This window comes from Culex quinquefasciatus, chromosome 1 (assembly GCF_015732765.1).
Source record: "Culex quinquefasciatus strain JHB chromosome 1, VPISU_Cqui_1.0_pri_paternal, whole genome shotgun sequence".
Taxonomy (NCBI): domain Eukaryota; kingdom Metazoa; phylum Arthropoda; class Insecta; order Diptera; family Culicidae; genus Culex; species Culex quinquefasciatus.
In genome coordinates, this window is record NC_051861.1 from 60,302,605 (window position 1) to 60,325,706 (window position 23,102).

Sequence of the window (23,102 nt, forward strand, 5' to 3'; positions counted from 1 at the left end):
CACAATTTCAAGTCATTTCTGTAGGGGGTATATCAAAAATGTTTAAAATCAAGTTAGAAATTTTCGGTTTTCAATGAAAGCATTCGCTTTGAGATTGCTTTGAGACATCATTTTAGCGCAAAATTAATTATTTTGTCAAAATTGGTCAAAATTTTCCCATAGTTTCAGAGGAATTTGGTAAAACACTTTAATACCAAAATAATACCAAAATGTGGTGTTCGACCATTGACAAATTCTGCAATTTTGCAATATCAAAACAATACCTTAAATTGGTATGATACCACATTTTGCTCTTGCATAATCCTTAAGACAAATTTTTAAGGGTCCAGGAATACCAAAATTTGGTATTGATACCAGAGAAAGGTATTATTACGCATTTCCCTTGTTATTTACCCATGCTCGGGAATGGATGTGAACCTGTGGACTACGCAGCCGCTCTAAAGGGCCTGGGCTCCCCGTTGCCGGCACTTCCGGCACTGCCTTTGCCGGCGATACCGAATGGCGAGCGACTTATGAGCCTGGTGAATGAGCCAGATGACCAGATGATTGGCAGCCCCAAAGAGGGCGGAGATTCCGAAGGAACAGTCAAGCCAGAAAACCGGATGATTGTCAGCCCCAAAGAGGGCGGAGATTCCGAGGAAACGGTGGAGGTAAAGAAGCGGAGGACTGACAGCCCCAAAAAGGGCGGGAAATCCGATGGACGGGTCGAGCCAGATCGGGCGGGCGGAGATTCTGACGGAGCAGGCGATTCAATGGAGATGTCGCCGAACGGAGTTGAACCTCCAAAACCACCCCGAGGTCGACCGACGGACAAGACACCAAAAGGAGAAAGTGGTAAGCCGCAACCACGTTTAACGATTCCTAACCTGCTCAAGGTTCTGGATGGTCGCAGTCGATCAAGGTCGGCGCAAAAGGAGAAACCTAACCCCAAAAACTAACAAAAACTAACCCCAAAAAAGAAAGAACAACTAACCCTTAACCCAACATGAACTACACGTGCATTATCGCCAGTATCAATCTAAACGCAATTCAGACCAGGCTTAAACTTTCACTTTTTCACGACTTTGTAAAGAACAGTAACGCAGATATTATTTTTTGTCAGGAAGTAGTTTTCAACAATTTTTCATTCATTTTCACCCACCATGCGATAGTTAACGTATGCAGAAATCAAGGCACGGCTATATTGATTCGTAAAGGTTTGGATTACGATGATATCATCTGTGACCCAAACAGTAGAATTGTTTCCGTATTGGTTAATGGGATTAATTATTTTAACGTTTATGGGCACGCTGGATTCCAGCTAAAAAAAGAACGGGAAACTCTTTTCGCTGAAAATATTGCCATTCACCTTAATAAGGCAGCTGCTCGAGCGCACGTACTGGGTGGAGATTTTAATTGCATATTGGATCCGACTGACACCAAAGGAAATACCAAAAAAAATTGTAATAGCTTGAAAGTACTGACGTCAAAAATGGCCCTCAAGGATGTAGAAAAAGCTTTAAAAAACCAAGCAGTGCAGTACACCTTTATGAGAGGTGATTCAGCATCTCGTATTGACAGATTTTATGCTTCACAAGATCTTTTAAAATCTGTTTTGAATTTTGAGACCTGGCCTGTGATCTTCTCAGATCATAGGGCGATTTTGATGAAAATTTCCATTCAAAAGTCAGACTTGGGGACATCATTTGGAAGAGGTTATTGGAAGATAAACACAGCATTTATTAATGACGATGAATGTGAAAATGAATTTTGTTTTACGTACGAAGCTCTACAACAACGGCACTCGTATGAAAATAATTTTATGAACTGGTGGACGACCCATTTTAAATCCAAGGTTAAAAACTTCTTCAAGATGAAAAGTATTGAATTCAATCGGAACATAGCCATGCGCAAATCTGAATTATACAAAACGTTGATTGAATTATCCTCTAGACAAAATGATAATGAAGATGTTAGCAGGGAAATGGGCTTAACGAAATCATTAATTTTTAAAATAGAATCTGAAAAATTAAAATATTATGAATCAAAACTTTCCTCAAACAGTATCCTCACCAACGAAAGGACGAACATTTACCAGATTATTGCCAGGCATAAATTCAACCAAAGTAGTAGAATTGAGAAGCTTGTAGATGGGTGTAATAAAATTGTCGGCACAGAGAATATTAAAAAGTTTTTATTCAACCATTTTTCTGAAAATTTCAAAAAGCACGACTTTTTAGAACCCAGTTGCAGATCATTGAATTATATTAAAAAAAGACTAAATCAGGACGACTCGAACTCGATAATTGGACCTATTACCGAAGAAGAATTAAAGAAGGTAGTATGGAGTTGTACAAAGAAGAAAACCCCGGGCCCTGACGGTATTTGCTATGAATTTTACGTTAAGCATTTTGATTTAATAAAAAATGATATGATTAAGTTATTTAACGACTTGCTGCGTGGTAATGTTGTAATTCCTTCTTCTTTTTGCGAAGGAGTAATAACATTGATACCAAAATCTGGATGTGCGGAAAACATTTCTGGTTTTCGTCCCATAAGCCTGTTAAATTGTGATTACAAGATTTTTACAAAAATACTTGCAAATCGTATTCAGAATGTTTTGGGAAATATCCTTGAGGTAGGACAAACTGCATGCGTTAATAGCAAATCATGCGTGGACAGTCTTGACATGCTGAGAAAAATTATTGTCAAAGCTTCCGGTTCAAAAAGATTTAAAACTGCAATGGTTAGTTTCGATATGAAACGCGCATTCGACAATGTTAGTCATGATTTATTGTGGAGCATATTAGAAAAATTTAACTTTCCGGACCAGTTTATCGCATGTCTAAGAAATTTATACCGAAATGCTACCGCCAGTGTTCTATTTAACGGGCATTTGACAAATTGCTTTAAAATTGGCAGATCCATTCGACAAGGCTGCCCACTCTCGATGCTACTTTTCGTAATTTACCTGGAACCATTGATAAGAGAGCTCTATTCTTCTGTTACAGGCATATTACTAGATCATAGTTTTATTAAAGTGGTAGCGTATGCGGACGACGTAACAATGGTTGTTAAAACAGATTATGAGTTTGATAACGTGCTGAAAATTATTGAAGAGTATGGGAAATGTTCTGGAATTCTATTGAATATTAAAAAATCTTCTTACGTACGGATTAACAACTGTAAATTAGGACCACAGATTCTTAGAGAGGAAACACAAATAAAGGTACAGTCATCCCACATATTCGGAACACCCACAAATTCGGAACACTTTTATGATAATTTGTCAATAGCATGCCAAAATTAGCTTTTCTGTCGACCTTACTATTTTTAGAACCTTCATTTGGACATTATCTTGCTATTTCACTAGTAAAAGTAGGACTTTTTGAACAAAAAACTTCATTTGAAGACTATTTTGTCCAGAGCAGCAAAACACTGCCTCTAAATGGCCTGTTTCATAATTGTGGGATGTTATTGTGCCTCCCACAATTGTGGAACACCTGAATTTAACTGATATTTTCACACAAAAAAAGTTATCAAACCATGTATAAAACATCACTAAGCTTGAGTTTTATTGGTTTCAGTGTGTGAAGTCATTATTTGGTAATAAATATGTACTCCTGGAGAGATCCAAAGTTTGTTTACATTCGTAAGAAAAAAGTGTTCCGAATTTGTGGATTTCAAGGGTCAAAGTAATTCTTCAAAAACTTCATATAAGGTTAAAATTTGCAGATGTTCGATACAGCATTCGAAAGATCGCAAGAAAAGCTTTCAAATGAAGGTAAAAGCGAATCATTAAGTTCAATTATCGATTTGCTATGATTTTTTGAACATTGGCCGATCTGGAAACCGTTCCGAATATGTGGGACGACTGTACTTGGGATGTTAATTGTAAATAATTGGAAAGATATGATTGATAAAAATTCGCAATTCGCAATTTTCAGTGTAAGAACGGGCCTTGACCGATCTTATGCACTAGGTTCCCGATGAACACGCACTGCCCTTACACCTACATCTCACCCTTGCTCTGAGTCAGTACGAGCAACACGCTAGAACACGCTTTGAGTGTTCGTGCCAGGCATGCACACCTTCTTTTCCGGTTACGCATTTTAACTCGGCCGGGGGTGGTACATTACGTAGGGTTTGATGCAAGTATAAGCGCCTAACCATTTATAGTGTGCCTATTAACTTTCATTAAAGCAAAACCTGTTATATTTTTAGTTTGAATTCAAAAACTAATTGTTATTTACTGTGTATTGTTTCTCCTGAAATCTTCCCTATTGTTGAGTCGTGTTAATCTGTTGCTATTTCTTCTGTCGCGGTGTTTTGTTACAATATTTTGGTCCTAAGCATTTTAGAAAAGTTTAAAGAAAGATATGATTGATAAAAATTACAGCAACATTATATCAGCATGCAGAGGGAAATTGAATTCAATCTGCATTAGAAATTTAAATTTTGTTCAAAAATCTTGGATTCTAAATACGTTTATTCTTTCGAAGTGCTGGTATCTTGGTCAAATTTTACCGCCAGACAAACGCCATATTGATGAATTGAAGAAAATGGTGTTAAGATATTTCTGGGGTTCTCAAATTTTTAAAGTTGAAGCAGGACAATTATATTTACCCTTCGAGAGAGGTGGATTAGCGTTAGTTGAGGCAGAGGTAAAATTCAAAGCATTATTCATTAGAAATATCTTATACAAATATGACGTTGTTAATAGAAAACACTATCTTATAGACAATATTTCTACAAAGAATTTAACTCGGAATAAATATGATTGGGTGAACATTGCTATTGAATACGAAGCCTACGATTTTTTGAACACATCGGCACTAATTTATAGCTCGTTATTGTCTAAACAAAGCTGTGAACCGAAAATTCAGAGCAAGGCGTCAAGTCCTGACTGGGTGAGCACGTGGGAGAATTTTAGTGAAAATTATATGGACTCTGATGCGAAATCTATAATCTATGAAATTTTAAACGATATATATCCAAACAAAGAAAAATTATGCAGCTATAATGTGAGGGGATTAAATAACGCCGAATGCGAGATTTGCCATGAACTTGATACAAACTTACATAGAATAACAAATTATACAAATTCAAAGGAAATTTGGGAATGGGTAGGTGAAAAAGTGAATGTCAATATGAAGGCAAATCTTCCGGATCTAATGGAAATCCTTTCTGCATACATAGGAACAAAAAATAGAATTTTTCAGGCCGTTTATTGGATTGTGTCAGAAGCTATAGTTTATAATATGAGGCATTACAAGAATCCATCGTTATTTGTATTTAAAAGCATTCTCAGGAATAAAAGGTGGGATCAGCGACAGTTTTTTTGTTAGGAGGTTTGGAAAATATGCATTTTTTTTCTAACAGCGTTGTGTATTTAAAGATTTAGATGTACCTACATATGTAACATAAAACAAAAGTGAAATAAAATTGTACTTTAAAAAAAAAATCTAATCTAATCTAATCTAATCTAATCTAATCAAACACAAGCGCAGCCAGTCCGAAGAAAGCATCCGGGAAGAACTTACCCGGGCGGAAAGTGATCGATTGTTGTATTATATAGTAAATGACCTTGTGACATTATTTCACCACTACGGATTAATTCACTCAAGGAGTATTGATTCCTTGGTGGCCGAATGGCTAGAGCATCCGACTTCCAATTCAAAGGTGTGAGTTCGAATCCCACCTGATTCTGTGCATTTTTTGTTCATATTCAAAGTTCATTTACAGTCGAAAAATTTCAAGGAGACCGGTCGGGAATCGAACCCTGAACCTTCCGCTTATGAGGCGGGAGCCGTAGCCATCAAGCCACGGGCTGGTCCCAAAGAGCGATAAAGATTCCTTTACTTACCTTTTCAGCGTTCACTTTTACCTTTCCGCTTTTTCATGCTTTAACTTGCGATAGCCGCGTTAACTCGCTTTTTCGTTTACCTTTTCTTGCGTTTTCGCATCTCGCTGCTCGATTTTTTTTTACAGCGAGAACTGTCAAGAGCAAATGACAGTTCTCGATGTGAAATCAGTCGAGCAGTTTGTTTTGTCCATTTTTACTCCGTCACCGGACTAGATCGTCGATTTAAAAAAACGGCAGCACCCGGACAGAAGTAAGCAGGACACAGCGGCCCGGCTTTTGCAAGTTGGCAGCATCCTGACAAAACGGCAGCAACTGCAAGGTCGGCATTGTTTACCTTCCGTAAAAAATAATCAAAAAAATACTAATTCACGCGTTTTGTCTTGTGTTTTGCATAAATCCGGTCGCTGGAGTACGTTGCGGAACCGGGAGAAGTGGAGTTCCGGTCCTGTGGTCGCTTTTCGGTGAAATCATCTCAAAGTTGATCGTGTCGCAGTGTTATGTAAGGAGGGTAAGGTGATACAAATGAGGCATCTAACACGGTTGACGGTGGAACTAGGAATGATCTTTATTTTAACTTCAAACTTATTGCTAACTTAAACTTAAGCCTTGTTGGCTGTGGTGAATTCCTAGAACAAGATGGCTAATAAGCCACATCTACTTTTTGGCTATTTACCATCGAGTACTCTTTCGGTGGTCGCTTGAATATAACAAAGTGCTTGGTGCATGTTTGTCAACATCTGGTACCCATCAAAGAGGGTCAGTGTTAAACACAACACGGAAAGCAACGTCGCCCAAGAAGTAGAACATAAATAATTTGTTACTGACTCAAGTGTTGTAATTTGAGTCAGCGTTAAATGATACGTTGCATGTGTCGACCCACTACACGCCTCTTCTTGGAAAAATTAAAAATTATCCTACAGTGATTATTTTTAATGTTTTATGATTTAGTGTGTAACTATAATAGAGTTACAATATATGTGTCTTGTTACAATATTATTTATATGTGTGTGTGTGTACAATATATGTGTCTTGTTACAATATTATTCATGTGTGTGTGTGTTTATGTTTTGTTACAATAGAAATATTAAATTTTGTATTTTTCTATTTTGTTTATTATTATTATTATTTTTTTTTTCGTTGTCTTCTTTCCCTCTTTTTTTTAAATGAATTTTCTAACTCTATTTTTGTGAATAATATCTATTTTATTATTAATTTGAATCTTTAGGTTTACACCTAAATCTTCCAAGACTTTGTATGGTCCGTCAAATTTTTGTTCTAATTTTGAACCTGTTTCATTTCTTACAAGAACTAGATCGTTAATAGCATAACGATCAGTTTTGTTTGTGTCTTTTTTTGTTCGGTTTTGTTTGGCTTTTAGTAAACAATCGCGTGCTTGTTTTTGCGATGTTTGAATTTTAAATTTTAGAATAGCAGAATAGTCATCTATGTTATACACAGGACTTATTTCTGTTTCTCCTTGTAACTCAGTTGGAAGATTGCACAATTTTCCGTATACTAACTCGTATGGAGTTTTACTGGTTGCGCTGTGCACAGTTGTATTATAAGCGAATTTATAATACGGCACCCAAGCAGACCAATATCCATAAGAATTATTTGTTTGGATTCGTAGAAAATTCCCAAGCACTTTATGCGAATTTTCTAACGCTCCAATTGTTTCATGGTGATATGCTGTTGAATTGAGTTTCTCAATTTTCAGCATATCACAAATGTTTGCGAAAACAGAGGACATGAATTCTGTACCTCTGTCCGTCAATATTTGGTCGGGAAGGGACTGGGCCATTCGGCAGAAAATTATTCGGCAGAATGACATTCGGCGGAAAGCCGAACGGCAGAAAAACAATCGGCGGAATGATGGGTCATTCGGCAGAAAAGGTCATTCGGCAGAAAATACGTTTGGCAGAAAAGCTTGTTCGGCAGAAAATCAATTGGCAGAATGTCATTAGGCGGAATGGTACAAATGGCAGAATAACTCGTTAGGCCGAATAAGTCGTTTGGCAGGATGTCGTTGAGCGGAATAGTACAAATGGCAGAATAACTCATTGGGCCGAATAAGTCGTTCAGCAGAAAACCATTCGGCAGAAAGCTTTGTTTGGCAGGATCTCTTCTTAGTTGGAAACGTTCGAAAACAATTCACAAAACAACCCGAGCAGGGGTAAATAACACGGGAATACCAATTTTTGGTATTACTTGAGCAAATAACAGCGACCAAAATGTGCCCTTGGTTGCCCAGTAATAGATGGTAAAATACCATGAAATCATATCAAAGTCTAGTATGTGGAAGGGGACTGGGCCATTCGGCAGAAAATTATTCGGCAGAATGACATTCGGCGGAAAGCCGAACGGCAGAAAAACAATCGGCGGAATGGGTCATTCGGCAGAAAAGGTCATTCGGCAGAAAATACGTTTGGCAGAAAAGCTTGTTCGGCAGAAAATCAATTGGCAGAATGTCATTAGGCGGAATGGTACAAATGGCAGAATAACTCGTTAGGCCGAATAAGTCGTTTGGCAGAATGTCGTTGAGCGGAATAGTACAAATGGCAGAATAACTCATTGGGCCGAATAAGTCGTTCAGCAGAAAACCATTCAGCAGAAAGCTTTGTTTGGCAGGATCTCTTCTTAGTTGGAAACGTTCGAAAACAATACACAAAACAATAATGAATTAAAAAATCTATTTGTTTAGACTCAAAATCAAAGTACAAAAAGATCACATTTTCGCGGTACTTTTGTACACCTTGCTGAGTCCGTCCATCGTTTGTCGTCCGTGCAACCGTACGACGTCAAAATTCAAAATATCAATATTTTTCGACATTGTTAAGCGGTTTTCTAGCGACGACGCACGGTTTTGTTATTCAGGACCATTGTGGTGTGCTGTAATTTCGGTTTTCAGGTCAATCATACAAAACAAATAACTTGTTCGAGCTTCAGCATTATCTTGGCGTTTCTCTATTGCGTGATTTCTACTCGAAACTAGGTGTCCACAGGTTTGAAACGGTAAAGGTGAGAACAAGATTATTCGTTTGACGCAGTGGTGGACGCAGCACTTTGCGCCAGTTCGATTTTTCTGTGATCTGTCAGTTGAACAATCTACAGAGCATACTATGTTCAATGGTCGATGATAGGCAGGCTATGATGACAGCCGCAAAGTTCTGCGTCCATCACTGCGTCGAACGGATAATCTGGTTCTTAGCTTGAGGTGAAGCCGTTGATCATTTTCGAAGAAAATTGATCATCATCATTATAGAATACAAGCCTTACCCGACAAACTTCGTTCTGCTTTTTTCGTTTTTGACGTTTTTGCTTTTTGCTAATTCAGCCTCCTGTGATCAAAATTTGAGTTTACGTACATTTTTCCATACAATCTGCAGATGCTCCGGAATCGCTCCAAGAGTGGCCAAAGTGGAAATTTTTTAGCATATAAACCTTCCTTGGGCTTACACCAACCTAACGCAACAAAAAGCACCTCGATCCGACACTCCGTATTGAACTGATTCGCGTTCGAACAAAACCGTCGAATTTTTTTATATATATAGATTCTGTATTAAATTCAATTTAACGAATTTCAGCACCAAAAGGAATCAGCATGTGCCGGTTATTACCTTCTTGAAGCCACTGAAAGAATTTTTGATCTAAATCAAATGTGCTTCAAAATTTATAAAATTTTGTGGCACAGTCATTGACGTCCTACTTGGCAGTCATTGATTAATGACGATTTCCATAAATTTTCAAGGAATGGGATAATCGTTACCAAAAAGAATCAGCATGTGTAGGGCACTATTCTAAACAACTTGTTGGAAGAATTTTGTCAAAATAATGAAAGCGACGCAAAATTTATATCTTTGAACGAAAAATCATGACAATGATGGAAGTCTTCACGTTAAGATAATCCAAACCTCTCTTTACAATTATTTATCGCTGTCGTGCTGTTTTGTCGTACGTCGTATTTGACGTTCCGAGAAAAACGAGTTTTAAAGTTTGATCTTGAATAAACAAAAACGAGAGCACGCAATGTAAACAATAACAATTACAGTATGTTTAGTTGACCATTCTGTGCATTGCCCCGAAGTTTGGCTGAATTTGGTTGCCGGAGTCCCGAAATATAATTGAAAAGGTTTACGGTAGTCGAGCTCGTATCTGTGTCAAACGCTTTCTGACCTGAAATCCCTTTGGCCAATTGGGTCCTAAAATGAAGTTTAAATTTGTGATATTATTGGTCATAACGATAAAGCTTATTTTTCTGAGTACAACGACCGCAAAGGATTTAAAATGGATTTTTAATTCAATTTAAAAAAACCCTTGAAAATGATATTATATATAAAAAAAACAAAATTTTCGTTTTACTTGCTACTGGGACTGATAAGCCGAGAACTAAATTTGAGAATTGATCCACCAGTTAAAACATTAACTTCACGGTCCTTCTTGACAGGAAAGGTCCTACTTGACAGCCCGTTCCAAGGGGACCATACTTGAGCCATCGAAAAATGTTGTCTTGTCAATATTTTTTGCATTAAAATGAAAAAAGTGATCACAAATGGTTTTTTATCGTGTTTTTTACAGTTGTTCATAAAAATTTACATAGGGCTTTAGTACCCGATTGTCGCACTTACATCAAATTTCAGGCTGTGTCAAGATAGCACGACAAGTTTGAAACTTCTTTCATATGGAAAATGACAAAAATGCACGAAGTTTTTTTGGTTTTTGTGGAATATCTCAGTATTTAAAACGAATTTTGGGGTCTGTTTCTATAATGGTACGTTCGTTTGAGGGCTAGTTTCGCACTGAGTGCCGCACTCAGAGCTGTCAAAGTGTTTGTTTGAAGAAACTCGCGCTAGTGCCGCAAGAGTTTCACCGCCATCTTGGAACTGAAACTCTAGTGCTTTTCAATATATTTTTCAGTTTCATGCGAGTTTCACGCACACTGACAAATGACGTTCGATTGAACCAAAACTGGCACCGACGAGTGCGTCACTCAGTGCCGCACCGGCTCTTTAAACGAACGTACCATATGTTTACAATAAACTAGCGCTCCTATTCCGTGTACGTATCGGTTGTTGCGTTTGACACGGAATACGTAATCGATTCGAATTGAATTCCGTTTCAGAATTCCGATTGATTGACTGGGAATAATTTTCACTTGTACTGCACAAAATTTCACAATTCTAATGATAATGGCAAACACGACAATGTAGGTTAGGGTAGAGTAGTCATCAATGAGACACGGGGAACAATGATAAAATGGCTCTCACAAGTAGTAGTTTCAACCAAACAGGCTCATATTTTGGGGAAAGGTGTGTCTACACGATACACGTCTGCCATAATAGTGGCTTTGGTTATGGAAGCTCCCTTGAAAAGTTATTCATTAATGTTTGATTCTGGGGTGTAAAGTAAATTATGGACAAAAATTAGTTTTTCGCTCATAGGCAGCCGTAAACACGAAAACTAACATTTCTCCAGATTTTTTTTTGACGTTTCATAGGGAATGAGTTGGGCTACAATGTCCTTTCATTTGGTTTGGCCAAAATTAAGAATATACCGAGAATCCAGGGCTACCTTATTGTTTCTCACTCCTTTCAGCCCATGGGTAACAATGAGACACTTTGATTTTTCTTCTTTTCAAAATCTATGTAACTAGGGCGATAAAAATCATGGATTTAGCTCAATACTGTTCATTGGTGAAAATCTACTCTTCAATCTGAACAAGAATAGCCGTTTTAAATAGCTTGAAAGATTAGTTTTTGCTCTTTCTTGTGCTTTGGTTTTTAAATGTATCAAAATTTTTAATCCAGTGTGATTGAAATTAAATAAGCTTCAACATTTTTTTAAAATGTCTAAAACAACAAATAAAAAAACAGCAGATAAAATCATAACAAACAATATTTTACAAATTATCTTAATGTCCCTACCGCCAACTGGAGAAAATCTGAAGTACAAACTGAATAAGTACACGAGATTTCAGAGCAATTAATTTGGAGATCGGTGTACTAATTGTTTTGTTCTGTTTCTGTTTTAACCGAAATCAATCAGAAAAATCAAAACATTATGCAAAAAATAAATTAAAACAGCTGTTCTGATTCGATACACTCGTCTTTGTTGCCAAAGATGTTTCATAAAAAAATATTTAAAATTACTTTTTTTCAATTTAAATTCATGAATATAAAAGTGAAGCGAAAATATTTCAAGCGCTTAGCAATTTACGGCAATTTACGGATCTGACAATTATTCTCTATAAGTAAAATTATGCTTAATATTTTATTTTTATTTTTTAATCGTTGTTCATCTATTCCACAACAAAATCTGAATTTCCAGACCAAAATTTGATATTTTTACCGATTTCGGGGATTCCCGGGATAAAATATAAAAATCCCGGGATTCGGAAATTCCCGGTTTTGGAAAAATCCCGGGAGTTTTGTCCCGGGAATTCCCGGGATGGACGCACTATATGTAACTTTTCAAAATATGAATTGAAAGTGATTTTTGGCAAATTTATTGAGTTTTAACTCCATTTAACAAAAAATATGAAGTTTTTTGGTATAAATATATAGATTTTACAAAATTCTAATACTTTTTGGTATAACTTTTGTTAATTTAAGTTTCAAGTTGGTAAAATTGTTTTAAAATAATTAAGGCAAGTTACCTGCAACGGAACAATACTAAAACATGACATTTTATTAGAAAATAATTGATTTTCGTAGAGTGTCTCATTGTTCCTGCCAAGTGCGTCTATAATGAGACAGATGAATAACTCGGGCTGTAGACGTAATACCGATGTCATATTTTGGTCAATGTTGGTACACATTAAAAGAAAGTACTGTATGTAAAAAAATATTTACACCCCTTGGGCACTATACACATTTTGTGATGAAACATATAAACAATTAAAAGTTTGTCAAAACCTAGTACTACGTTTTATTCAGAAACTCATGCCGAACATTTTGCTATAAAAAGCTCATGAAAAGATGATTTCCATAAAAAGAAATAAAAAAAGGTGCAACAAAAGTTTGTAGGGGAGAGTGGGTAGACTTGATCCCCGGGGACACTTGATCCCAAGCCTGTATCTCGTCAGCATGTGGGTAAAACAATTGGCTTTGTTCTAGAAAGTTGTGTGACATCAACTAAAACTCATTGTAGAAAACAAAGAAAAAAAATTAAAAAAATGTTTAGATTGAGTTACACACATTTTTCTAAAAAGTGCTGCAAAAAACTTCCAAGAGATCTTTTTTCTTTGTTTTGATAAGTATAGAAAACACTCAAAAATTATTTAAAAAAATATTTTTTATACATGAATTGCTTGATAAACATATCAACTCCAAAACCCTTCCGCATTTGACGTTAAATTTATCGTCATACTATTTTTACAAACAATTGTTTGAAAAAGTACGTTTAGGGAGACTTGATCCCTGCATTTTTACAGTCACTGGAATCAGCCTCAAGAGTAATTAATTGAGCTGGGTTTTCGTACATAGTTTCCTTCAGTATAGTTGAACATAACTTACTGCAGTTTGAACCATTTTTCAAAAGTTTTGTAAACAAAAATTACCAGCTTTTGTAAACATGCTCAATTTTGGTCTTAAAAAGAAAATTTTAAGTTTTTAAATATTTTGCATGCTAAACTTGTTATATTTTGAAAACAAACGTACAGGTTTTATGTGAAATTGCTGTAACTTATAGAAAATTAAAAGATTGGATGAATAAGAAACATTTTGCTTAAGATTTCTTCAAAATGTTGAATAATCAAATTACTCCCAACATTTTTGCAATATATTTTTGTCGTGAAACTACTTACTTTTCCTGTCATTCTTGAACGACGAAATAGCCTACTTTTCTTTACCGAAAATAACAGAATCGAATAGCAACACTTTTCGAAATAAATGCTGAAAAGTTCTACTTTTCAGCACTCAAATGGGTGCTGAAAAGTTGAACTTTTCAGCACTTGTTTCGAAAAGTAACACTTTTCAAATTTTTTTTTGATTTAAACGATTTATTGACAAAATACATGAAAATTTGACATAAAATTTCACTCAGTGTGTGATTTTTGGAATTGCAAAAAATGTTGTATGCAACAAGTTGCAAAACTTGATTTTTTCAGCACTCTTCGTATTTATCCAACTCGGTGAACCTCGTTGGATAAATGTACGACTCGTGCTGAAAAAATCCTCTTTTTGCAACTTGTTGCATAAACTACTATTTTAAAACGCTTGGCATGATTCGAAGAGTTTATCTGATGAAATACCCTTATTAGCCAAACATAGTTGTATGTTTAAGCTTTCAATTCTTGCAAAAAGTTCATAGTTTTGTGAGAAATTGGCAGAGTTATGTGCGATACAAAAAAAGGGGATCAAGTCTCCCACTCTCCCTACACTTTTCGAAAAATTAACATAAATAAAGTTATTTGTTGATAAATCACCATAATTCCAGTCTCCCAACTCCAAATAGGCATCCTTGACTGATTAACAAAATAATTTGGTTTGAATATCAAGTTTACTACTTACTTAGTATGAAAGATTAAATAACTCTGGAAATTCTATATAAAACTTATCTAAACTTAGTTTTGCAAACATTTAATTTAACTGAACGTCAATATATTACCATAGAATTGCTAATTGTGGGTATAACACCGTTTTGGGAGTCTTTGTATCGATAGAATAGATTTTTCGTTGGAATTTCGTTTAAACCCGAAATTTCGTCGTCGGAAAATCCGCCGGCATCCGAACCGGTCCACGATTCACAAGTCAATCTCTGTGGCATTGGAAAGGGCATACAATTTCCGATCTTTTGATACCCATACATCAAGGTTTTCTATAAAACCCACGTTTTTAAATACTTAAGCAAAAACGTTGTTATGGTTTCGTTTGAGCAATCTGCCAAAAATGTATGGACTTTCGTAATTTTTTTTCTAGTGGATCAAACTGGGCAAAAAGCCCAGGTATTTAAAAACGTGGGTTTATAGAAAACATTGATGTATGGGCAGCAAAAGATCGGAAATTTTATGCCCTTTAAAGATTTGTCTGGTCACGCCTGCCGTCGGACGGGAAATTGAATGTTGGCCCCGTCGGACCTAAAGGTTAAGTCGTAAGCTCAGTCCAGGTTGTCTCACTGGGTTCTGTCTTGATAAAGTTGCTGGTAGGAAGTTAGACAAAAATGACTTTGTCTGCCAAATAATATTCTGCCTTATGATATATTCTGCTTAATGATCTTTTCTGCCATTTGTTTGTCTGCCTTCTGTACTTTTCTGCCATATGAACCTTTCTGCCTTATGTGCTTTTCTGCCAATCGACGTTCCGCCAAATGACCCTGTCTGCCATTTGACCTTTTCTGCCGAACATTTTTCTGCCATTCGTACTTTTCCGCCGAATGTACTTTCTGCCGAATGTTTGTCTGCCGAATGACCTTTTCTGCCTTCTGGTTGTCTGCCGAACGTCATTCCGCCGACCGTCATTCTGCCGAATGGCCCAGTCCCGGTCCAAATAACTCCCTTTTTGAACCTCAGGGTCGGCATAAATTATGCTCACGAGGCAGGAAAACACTGATGTTCGCTTTGAGATAAACTCCTCGGTTTTCTCGTCAAGTCGTCACTTTATTGGCCACGGCTTCCTCCTAAACCTGACCTTTCCTTCCGTCCTAACCCACTTCCTTAATGTCTATCTCCTACCTTAACACTTTAACACGGACAAGGGGCGGACCTGCTGCTCGGGGCCCCTCAGCTACTGCTGCCGCTGCTGCTGGATCTGCTGACGCGATCGCTGTCTCCGACCTCGGCCTGCTCGCGCTGCTCGCTGGCCTGGGGTGGCTTGTCGTGGCCGTCGGCGTTCCGACGCACGGGTTGATGCTGCTGCAGCCTTCGCTGGACCCTCGTTTACCTGCCCTCTGCGCGTCCTCGAGTTTGTTGACGGACTCGAGCTTCAGCAGTCCCCCAAGGTACCGCTGGTCTTGCCCGGTTTCCGGCGCAGGGTTGGTTGATGTAGGGCAGGTCTTCGGGTGTGGCTCGTGGTTCCCGGATGGAGGACTCACACGACTCAGCTTTGAGTGGCTGGTCGCTGGTCGACACCGATTGTGCACGGTGGACGGGTTGGGGATACCACTGGCGAGCCACGGGTTGTTCCGGAAGATCCGAGTCGCGGATTCCGGCTTTTGTAGCTAAAACTACGGGGTCCTGTGATGAGATGGGGGAACAAGATGGCGGTTACACTGGGCGTTGGTTTCGGGGCACGGATCAGGGTTGTTGACGGGTTCGCGGGTTTACCTGGATGTCCTGGGGTGTCTTGCACGGTCTTTCCGTGTCCTCCGTGAAGTCCTTCTCCTTGGCGAGTCGCGGCACTTCACTTTATTACGCCGCGGAGCTTTAATCGTAGCTCGGACGGCTTCACTCGCGATTTGTACGATACGTACTCTTTCCAATACACCGGGCAAATGGCCGATCTACGGCAGGACATGGAACCGCGAACCTCTGATCCGGCGAAGTCCCATATTTCGCCCCATCATCATCATCATCATCCTTTTCGCCACCGCTACCATCCTTGCGATGTTCTTCGACCCTCTGGTGGTGGCTAGCGGCGTTACTCCATCTCATTGGCGATCTCATACGGGAGGTCGCGCTCGCTCTCCGTGGGTGACACAAACCGAATCGTCTCACTCTCAACGAACACACTCGCTAACCTGCCCCTGTGTCACTGGAATTCACTCACTACACACCCACTGGTTACACTCTCCTCCCACTCGGGTAAAAAAATATTAGTGAAGCTAATATTTTTTTTAACATTCACTTCAATAAGATGTAGCGTCCTGCTGAACCTACGTCGTAACCACTGCATTCTCACAAAATCACTTTTCACACTTCTTATGTTTTGCGCGCAATAGTTGACAGGAATTTACTCGAATAAAAATGCGTTTTACTAGGTCCTGCAGACGAATACTTGAAAGGAGACATTTCGCACAGTGTGGGTTGTGTTGGGGTCATAAGGTTTCATCGTTGTAACACAAGTGTTCAACTCCACGCTGTTTAATCGGTTTTACCAATGTACTGGCCTTCAATGTTTCTTCAACTCCGGCCTCCAGCAACACATCACAAAGTCCTACTAACCAACAAAGATGAGGAACAATTTAAAACCGTTACTATTTACAAATTTTACCATTTACATCACAGAATAAATAAATAAATAAATAAATAAATAAATAACAAATAAAATATGTACAAATTAAAACTAGCATGCAACATTTTTCTATTTACATCAGTCCTGAATTGGATCGGGGTCATAAGTTATCATCGCTCGAAAGCTCCTCTCTGTTTCAAGACTGTAATAAGTCTCTACTGACCATCAATGTCTTACCGACTCCGGTCTCCAGCGATTCCAATCAGATAACTGAGATAATTCAAAGAATTCAATTATGAATAATCTTTATTTTTGGAATTTTCAAGCAAGCAAATTTTATTTATTTTTTTGTATTTTTTTATGTTTTTGAATAAATTAAGCATGCAATAAACAAAAACCCTAAATTTCCGGAAATAAATAAATTTAAAAAAAAAAACATGTTCAAAACGACGCAATTTTACGGTACCATGTTCATTTCATACGCGCGCGCGAAATATTTCAATTGTCGGAGTTGACCCGATCGTGTTGATAACGTTATCACTTCTTCATCTGTGTATGCAATCAGCTCCCGTCTGTCAACTGTCATGCTAATGTCAAACTATTGTCAAGCTCCATGTGATCAATATGTGCTTGAATAATATGGTAAGTCGCAATGATTTTACAATTAGGAAAATGTTTAGTTTATTCGACCCTTACTGAGGGAAATTTAATCAGCTTAAGATCACACCAGATCTGGTTACGCGTTTGTGATCGATTAGTAGTAGAAACTCAAGTGAGGTCGAATAAACTTTATGATTTCCTAGTTGGAAGATCATTGTTGATATGCTAAATGTGATGGAAAAAATTATGAGGAAAATATGCGTTCAAACGTAAGTACGGTGTACTGAAATTGACTAGACTGTTTCGACGACGACGTACTACAAGACGTGACGACTGACTTTGATTTTTTTTTTATTTTGCGCAAATAAGTTATTGGAAAATTACTATTGGACAGTGACTTTGGAGGTTATGATATCTACGTACAACATTCGCACACATACAGACATACGCCATCGATCACTAAGTAGTGCAGTACTAGATGAGCTCTTTACAGTACCGCATACCAAGATAATCAATGCAACTGCTGCATTTATGTGCAAACTGCATTTCATTCATCAACTCCTATCAATGCAACAACACAAAACAAATTAAAATCAATTAAAATGTGAAACAAAATACAATTCTCTTTGATTGACCTAGGATTTTACTAATAATGTCGACTTTCTTCTTGAAAACCTGCCTACAGTGCATCTACATCGCACTGTTGCACTACATAATGCACCTGCACTCCCGAAACATGGCGGAATTATGCAGAAGGGAATGGACAACTGGACCAGATGAACTTTTTGTCGGACTAGCTGTCGGAGCACCTCCTGACCTTCCACGGGAATCGGCTGCATTCATGCTCCATGCGCGGCAAACTACGCCTTCAAGTCACCTGCTGAGAACACTCCCAGGGACTTTCCATTCATGTCGGCGACTTCGTACGAGCTTGTGCCCTTCTTGGCAACAACGACACACGGCACGTACTGAGGACCCAGCTTGGCGTTATAATCGTTACCTGCGGACGACAGTCGGAACGACCGCTTGAAAACCCGCTGGCCAACGTCAAACGAAGGTGAGTACCTCTTGTGACGCAGATCGTATGTCCTTTTTGTGCTCTCGTGAGCCTTTTTAAGATTCTCTCTCACCATTTCCCAGATTTTTCTACTCACTCCCTTCATCGCCTCCATCCTCTCTTCTTCTGTGAGATCCTCGTCTTTCTCCAACCGATGCTGAGTACCACGAGTGACAATCTCGTGCCCAAACACTATGCGATGTGGGGTGAATTTTGTTGTTGAGTGCACCGTGTTGTTCAACACGTGCTCTATCTCCGAGATCTTTGTGTCCCACAAACGTTGGTTCTCACGAACGTACGTGCGGATCATCGCGTTGATCGTTCGGTTCTGCCTTTCCGCCGGGTTCGCTTGGCTACGGTGACGAGCATTCGCCCAATGCTGAATCTCGTACTTCTGCAGCAACTCCTGGAACTCCTTGGACAGAAATGTCGTGGCGTTGTCCGTGATCAAGTACTGTGGTACCGACAACTTTCGCAACCAATTTTGCTCAAAAATCGTGCACAATGAACTAGCAGATATCTTCTTCACCGGAACAAGAAGGCAGTACTTAGAGAAGATGTCAAGAATGACCAATAAGTGGGCATTGCCCTGCTTGCTTCTGGGAAGAGATTGGATGTAATCCATGCACACGATCTGAAACGGTTTTGTTGCTACTCGCTGCTTTCCCATCTCTGGTGCCATCGACACCGTGGAATGTTTGTTCTCCTTACACGAGTCGCATCTCCCAATGTGCTTCTTGAGGTCGGCACTCATTCTCGGCCAATAATACCTCCTTTTCAGCTGCTCGATGCACTTCTCAAAGCCGATGTGAAGCTTTCCATCGTGCTCGCGTTTCAGCACCTCTTGACGCTTAGATTCCGGCACGCACTCTTTCCATTCAAACCGGTAGTCTAGAACATCCGATTGAGAAGAAACGAGCTTGTACAGCCGGCCATCGTCGATCCGGAAGTCCATGTACTTCTCGGGATCCTCGGTCACCGCCTGATACAGGTTGTTGTACCACGCGTCTCCATCGTTCGCACCTAGCGACTCCATCGACCGAGACAGAGCATCCGGCACGATGTTGTCTTTTCCGCGACGATGTTTGACTTCCATGTCGTATTGTTGAAGTGTTATGCTCCATCTGCTGAGCCGCGAAGATGAGCGCCACTTCGATCTCATGATGAATGAGAGCGCAGACGAGTCCGTGACGAGTGTGAAATGGGTTCCCTCGATGTAACCACGGAACTTCTCAATGCACCGGAGCGCGGCCAATCCCTCCTTCTCGGCGGCATGGTAATTGAGCTCGGCTCCATTCAATTTCTCCGAGTGATATGCGATAACCTTCTCTACCCCATCGTGAACTTGCGTTAGAACTCCTGCGAGAGCGGAATCGTTAGCGTCGGTCTGCACGCAGAACGGGACGCTAAAGTCCGGGTTGGCCATCACGGGCGCGGAAATCAAACGCTCCTTGATGACCTGAAAAGCCTCATCTGCTTCCTTAGTCCACTGCACCGTGTTGTTCAACACGTGCTCTATCTCCGAGATCTTTGTGTCCCACAAACGTTGGTTCTCACGAACGTACGTGCGGATCATCGCGTTGATCGTTCGGTTCTGCCTTTCCGCCGGGTTCGCTTGGCTACGGTGACGAGCATTCGCCCAATGCTGAATCTCGTACTTCTGCAGCAACTCCTGGAACTCCTTGGACAGAAATGTCGTGGCGTTGTCCGTGATCAAGTACTGTGGTACCGACAACTTTCGCAACCAATTTTGCTCAAAAATCGTGCACAATGAACTAGCAGATATCTTCTTCACCGGAACAAGAAGGCAGTACTTAGAGAAGATGTCAAGAATGACCAATAAGTGGGCATTGCCCTGCTTGCTTCTGGGAAGAGATTGGATGTAATCCATGCACACGATCTGAAACGGTTTTGTTGCTACTCGCTGCTTTCCCATCTCTGGTGCCATCGACACCGTGGAATGTTTGTTCTCCTTACACGAGTCGCATCTCCCAATGTGCTTCTTGAGGTCGGCACTCATTCTCGGCCAATAATACCTCCTTTTCAGCTGCTCGATGCACTTCTCAAAGCCGATGTGAAGCTTTCCATCGTGCTCGCGTTTCAGCACCTCTTGACGCTTAGATTCCGGCACGCACTCTTTCCATTCAAACCGGTAGTCTAGAACATCCGATTGAGAAGAAACGAGCTTGTACAGCCGGCCATCGTCGATCCGGAAGTCCATGTACTTCTCGGGATCCTCGGTCACCGCCTGATACAGGTTGTTGTACCACGCGTCTCCATCGTTCGCACCTAGCGACTCCATCGACCGAGACAGAGCATCCGGCACGATGTTGTCTTTTCCGCGACGATGTTTGACTTCCATGTCGTATTGTTGAAGTGTTATGCTCCATCTGCTGAGCCGCGAAGATGAGCGCCACTTCGATCTCATGATGAATGAGAGCGCAGACGAGTCCGTGACGAGTGTGAAATGGGTTCCCTCGATGTAACCACGGAACTTCTCAATGCACCGGAGCGCGGCCAATCCCTCCTTCTCGGCGGCATGGTAATTGAGCTCGGCTCCATTCAATTTCTCCGAGTGATATGCGATAACCTTCTCTACCCCATCGTGAACTTGCGTTAGAACTCCTGCGAGAGCGGAATCGTTAGCGTCGGTCTGCACGCAGAACGGGACGCTAAAGTCCGGGTTGGCCATCACGGGCGCGGAAATCAAACGCTCCTTGATGACCTGAAAAGCCTCATCTGCTTCCTTAGTCCACTGCACCCTCTTAGGCTTATTTTTAAGTAAGTTTGTGAGAGCAGCAGTTATTTCGGAAAAGTTCTCGATAAACCTGCGGTAATAATTTATCATACCGAGGAATCGCCTCAAAGCCCGTATCGAATTTGGGACCTGGTACCCTAGAATCGCTTGAACTCGATCTGGGTTAGGCCTGAGTCCATCTCTGGACAAAATATATCCGAGATACGGTAGTTCAGGACAACAGAAATTAGACTTTTCATAATTTATATACAAGTTTGCTTGTGAAAGCCGTCTCGCCAGGTCTTTTAACTTTTGTATGTGGTCGTCGAAAGAATGACTTGCCACAACAATGTCGTCAAGGTACACAAAAATGGAAGGTTCAAGTGCACCATGACCTAAAACTCGATCCATTAACTTGCTGAGGGTTGCCGGGCTATTGATCAGTCCAAACGGCAAGCCAGTGAACTGAAACAGGCCTTTTCCTGGAATGGAGAACGCTGTAAACTTGCGCGAATCCTCATTCAGGGGCACCTGCAGAAAAGCTTGACTCAAGTCGATCGTTGACAGATATTTAAATGGACCTAAATGGCTTAAAATCCTGTTTTGATGGGGGAGAGGATATGCATCCCTCTTGGTTCGCTCATTCAGCTTCCGGGCGTCCAGGCACAGCCTGACGTCTTCGCTGTCTCTCTTCTTCACCGGTACCACCGGTAAAGCCCAGTCAGAGTCGGACGGTTCAATAATGTTGTTCTCCAGCATGGCGTCCACAGCTCGATGAATTTTCCCTTGAATTTCCGGACTCCAAGGATACGGGTTCTTCCTTACAGGATCCGCTCCCTGAAACTCCTCCTTGATCTCGATCTTATGCTCGATCAGATCCGTTTTGCCGAAACTTCCTGGACGTGCGACTAAAAACAACTTCTTGACCTCCTCCAACTGCTGTAACTGATCTTCACTGAAATGTTCTTCTTCTTCTACGTTGGCTTCTTCTGTTTCGTCGATCGCATCGACGAACTCGTACGTGCTTGGCCTAATCCCGAATCGCTGCCAGAAATCATATCCCAAGATACATCTCCGTGCCAGCTTCGGTGCGACTAGAACCGGTAGAATCCTCGTTATTCCGTTGAACGTGATTGGAATGTCCGTGCTCCCCAGCACTTCCAAATCTTGTCCTGCTGCTGTCTTCAGGGTTGTAGTTGTGGGTTTAAGTTTAAGTTGTAAATCCTTCATCAGTTTTCTCCCTCCGATAACTGTTCGTTGTGCTCCGCTGTCGAGCAATCCAATTACAGAAATTCCCATCATGTCAACCTTCACAAACGGCCTAGAGTCGTTACTGAGGGTGATGAGCATCGATGCAATCTCAGACTCCCCCGCAACTTCTCTTCTAACCCGTGAATAGCCGAGCTGATCTAAAATTTCTGCTGGATTCTCCTCGCTGGAATCGTGAGGTTCAGGTGGAATCTGTTTCCGACTGACTCGTCTTACTGAGCAGTCCCGTTTCGGGTTTGACTCACAAAACGGACAACATCCGGTTTCGAAACCTGGAAAACTGCAACGCTCGCAAAAGAGATTCAGCTCCATCGGACAATCAGCAAAACCATGGCCTGGCTCGTGGCAATTATAGCAAACACCCCGCTTCACAGGAATGTAAGCATTCACAATCCGCTGCAAGGCTTTGATTCCGCTTAACACCGATGCTGAACTTCGTTGAGTCTGTTTAGTTTCCTGTTCCGGTCTGAACTCCCTCCTAGATTCCTC

The 23,102-nt window shown here is 40.2% G+C and overlaps 1 protein-coding gene across 1 annotated transcript in view; it reads left to right on the forward strand.

Moving 5' to 3' along the window:
• Positions 1-3,080: 3,080 nt before the first annotated feature.
• The window catches only part of LOC6049575 (GPI inositol-deacylase), a 234,199-nt gene continuing 214,177 nt past the window's right edge, over positions 3,081-23,102 (forward strand). The window contains exon 1 of the mRNA XM_038257567.1: positions 3,081-3,208. The gene's annotated coding sequence lies outside the window, so the exon portion shown is untranslated. The remainder of the gene's footprint in view (positions 3,209-23,102) is intronic.